The following is a 4282-nucleotide window of genomic DNA, read 5'->3' as shown; positions in this document are numbered from 1 at the left end:
TTTGTGTGTGTTTTTGCATCCCAGCTTGTTATTGAGCATAGTTATACAGAGGCATTAAGGAGGCCAGGTGGAGTTAAAGGTGAGGGGAGAAGAGACATCAGACATGCAGCGACAGCAACCCACTGATGGCAAACGATTAAAAAACAAATAGCTATACGCATACTTTGTTTTCCCTTCAAGAAGCTGACAAGAAAGTTGCACTGATATTCATTAAAATTGGGAATACTTTTTGGGAAACACTTTCAGTAATATGGAATAAAGCATCTCATAAAAAAACAATACCAAATCTTAGCAGAATTCCCAGGAGAGTTCATAATAAGTGAAGAATCAACCTCTCCCCCACTCACAACACCCCAATCTGTGAGCAGTGCGGAATCCCAGGGGTTCTTGGTGCTCAACCAGGGCTCATGTTTCTTTTTGGAAACGAGGCACAGCGGAGACGGTGCTGTCTTTAGGATATATGGTTTATTTATACCTATATACAAGCTAAGCCTATGATGGAGGGGTTCATGGCATTAACACCCCAAAAGGGTCTTTCTTCTCTCGTAACTGCAGTCTTGGATCCATACAGACACCAACCACTGCTCTGCCTCTTTGGCTTTCCAGCTTGTCGCTTTTCTTCTTTATGACATCTCATCACTTTCAACTCTAAATTCTGGCTTTATCTTTCATCAGAAAGCCAGCCTGGCTTATATTTTTACACATGCTGGATCCAGGGATTAGAGGGATCTGGAAACCCATGTTAACACCCCAAACACATAATACAAACTGGAATGCAAAAGGTCATGATCAACAGGCTCTATTCCTTCAGGTCCACACAGAGACAACGGTTCATTTGCATATTGTCCTCCAGCAGTACAAAAGGCATCGCACTGAAAAGGGTGGCCACAAATGCTCTCCTATATTTGTTTTCTCACTCTCTGTGTATACACACATAATTTTTATTAAATTTTGTTTTACAATTTAAAAAACTCCTTTTACATCCTTAAGATAGCAATGACTTCCCTTCTTGTCTTTCCATGGTTCATTTTGCATATCATAAATCCCTGCATAGTCTACAAAAACTATACCAATCAGTATTCCATTATTGCAGCCATCAAACCTTATTTACACTGTTGGATTTATCTTAACTCTGCCAGCGTTTTCAGCTGTACACAATTATTTCCCATATATTCAATAAATAATATGCTCTCCTATATTTGCAGACAGTTAATGCATGCAGTTATGGCGCTCCAATTATTCCATAATTTTGAGAACTGTTAAGGCAGTGGTCCTCAAAGTGTGAGGATGGCAAGTATAGCAGGAAGGTTCAATCAAAGAAACATTTAAACATTTCAGTGTGTTTTGATAACAAAGAATATATATATATATTCACAGAATATGGATGGGTATCTTTTCAAAATGAGAGCAAGAGCTCCAAGTAATACTGAGTACAATCCTGATTGTATTTCCAATGTATTATCAATAAAAACTTTGCGCAAGCAAATTTTTATTCTGAAAGTGTGGGCCAAAGGAAAAAGTTTGAGAAACCACTGTATTAAGGAGTAATTGAGAAAAGGAGTTGTCAGTGACAGTTCTCAAAAGGTTCAGTTTTCAGAGGTGAGGAATCTGTGACCCTCCAGATGATGATGGACTACAATTCTTTTCATCCTTGGCTCATTGGCCATTCTGGCTGGGGCTGATGGGATAGCAAATTTTTGAGCTGGGAAAGAATGGGGGATGGGGAAAGGGAGAACAGGGACAGGAGAACAAGCAGTGCATTTGTTTGAAACAAGACTTGGGAACATCTGTGGCCCTCTAGGTAATGTTTGACTCCAGCTCCCAGCCAGTGGAGCCAAAGGCTAGAGATGATGGGAACTGGAATCACAACCACATTGCAAGGGCTACTGGTTTTCCATCCCCGCTGTAGATCTAAGTCAGAGGAGCCAAACTAAAGCCCGGGGCCGGATCCGGCCCAATCGCCTTCTAAATCTGGCCGGCGAACGGTCCGGGAATCAGCATGTTTTTACATGAGTAGAGTGTGTCCTTTTATTTAAAATGCCTCTCTGGGTTATTTGTGGGGCCTGCCTGGTGTTTTTACGTCCTTTTATTTAAAATGCATCTCTGGGTTATTTGTGGGGCATATTCTTTCAAAATATAGCCCTCCCCCAAGGTCTGAGGGATAGTGGATCAGCCCCCTGCTGAAAAAGTTTGCTGACCCCTGATCTAAGTCTAGTAAACAGATTTGGACCTTCTTTAAACAAACTGCCTAAAAGTTCAGGAAATAAACCCAGCCTAAAAGTCTTAAGGGGACACGAGTGGCGCTGTGGGTTAAACCACAGAGCCTAGGACTTGCCGATCAGAAGGTCAGCGGTTCGAATCCCTGTGACGGGGTGAGCTCCCTTTGCTCAGTCCCTGCTCCTGCCAACCTAGGAGTTCAAAAGCACGTCAGAGTGCAAGTAGATAAATAGGTACCGCTCCGGCGGGAAGGTAAACGGCGTTTCCGTGCGCTGCTCTGGTTCACCAGAAGCGGCTTAGTCATGCTCGCCACATGACCCGGAAGCTGTGTGCCGGCTCCCTTGGCCAGTAAAGCGAGATGAGCGCTGCAACCCCAGAGTCGGCCACGACTGGACCTAATGGTCAGGGGTCCCTTTACCTTTACCTTTACTCCACAAACAGAACAATCTTTCCTAGAGGTTCAAAACTTTCCAGGCCTGTGGGCACAATAGCAGTTATCCATGTGGGTTGTGGGTGCTGCTTCTTATAGTCACTTCTCTGCCCCCCTCCCCCCCCCCCGAATCACAAATCTTGCTATCCCAAAGAATCTAGGTAAAAATGACAGCCATTAGGCTGGGTACACACTCCTACTCATTCTGAACCCAGTGCGTTCCAACCACATTAGCCACAATCCTATCTATCTTGTATTTATACTGGCTTGTGAAATGCTGTACTTTGATGGCATCCCCTCCCCCCAACCCCCAAGCTTAGATCCAGATTGAGAAAAGCAACCTATCTGCACATTTACTGTGTACACTGCATTCAAAGTCAAGGGGAGTGAGAGTGCGCACACAGCCTTAATCCTAAACCTTGGAAAGCAGAGCTGAAAGCGGAAACGGGAGCGAGGATCCCTCTCCCAATTTCCTCTTTAAGCTCTGTGCCCTTTTCAAGCGATATGAAAAGCAATCACGCCTTGACTCAAGGGGAAGCCAAGGAGTTGGGTCTCAGAGACTATGTGGGTGTGAAGACTTCAAGTGTGCAGGTGCATCACTAGAATCCATTGAGGTGTTTCTTTCCTGCTCAATGGGCAGGAGGACAGAAGTTTGCTGCAGACTGAACCTCCTCTCCCCAGAGGTAGCCAGGTAAAGATGGGTTGCTCAACCACCTCCGGATGACAGACCTCTGCCATTTTACTGCACACTGGGAGAGAGGCTGGAACAACTAGCTATCCTTGCGTCCTGAGGTTCTAATTCAGCCACGCTGCTTCATCTTCCAAAAGGAAGAGGCGCTGCTGCAGAAACCTCGCCCCTTCCATGCGAAAGGACAGCCCCGGGGTTGTGTCTCTCCATCCGCCTCGTTTCTGGTCCGCGCGGCAGGCGGGGCTCCAACAGGTGCAGCTCGACCCGCCCCCCGCGCGTGGAGGGGAAAGTCCCCCACTCCCCCAGCAAGGGACGCCCCTGCTTCCCCCTCGCCCTCTGGACGCCGGACTCGGCTGCCCTGCCCTCCGAGAGACTCCCCGGGACGGAGAGCAGGGCGTCGCTATAGGACGGTGCCGCCGCCCAGCTCCCCGCAAGGCCTGCCTTGGCCGGGGGGCGTCGGCGGAGAGACCGCGGCGTGGTCCCCGGCTTCGGCCGTACTGCTCCTTGCCTGCCGGGCGGGCCTAACCCTCCTCGTGGCCTTTGCGGCCGCCCTCCCCAAGAAAGACGCCCGCCTCCTCCAGCCAGGCCCTGCCCCGCTCTCGGCTTCGGAAGGCGGCGTTGCCCGGTTCCCTCCGGGGGCGGGAAATTGGAAAGGGAAAGATGCAAAACAAAATAACCGTTCCTTGGAATAACTTTGTACGAGTCTTCTCGTGTCGTTTCTTTTAAAACCATTGGGGGGGGGGTATATAATTTTTATTGAATTTTCTGTTTTACCATTTAAAGCACTCATTTTTACACCCTTAAGATATCTATGACTTCCCTTCGTCTCTTTCTACGGTTCATTTTACATATCAGATATCCCTGCATATTTTACCAAAAGGATACCATTTGGCATTCCATAAAACAACAGCATAAAAATATGTAAGAGCAGATAAAAATGGAAGAGA

Source organism: Podarcis pityusensis, assembly GCF_964106645.2.
Source record: "Podarcis pityusensis genome assembly, chromosome: Z".
Lineage (NCBI taxonomy): Eukaryota > Metazoa > Chordata > Lepidosauria > Squamata > Lacertidae > Podarcis > Podarcis pityusensis.
This window is presented reverse-complemented; position numbering follows the sequence as displayed.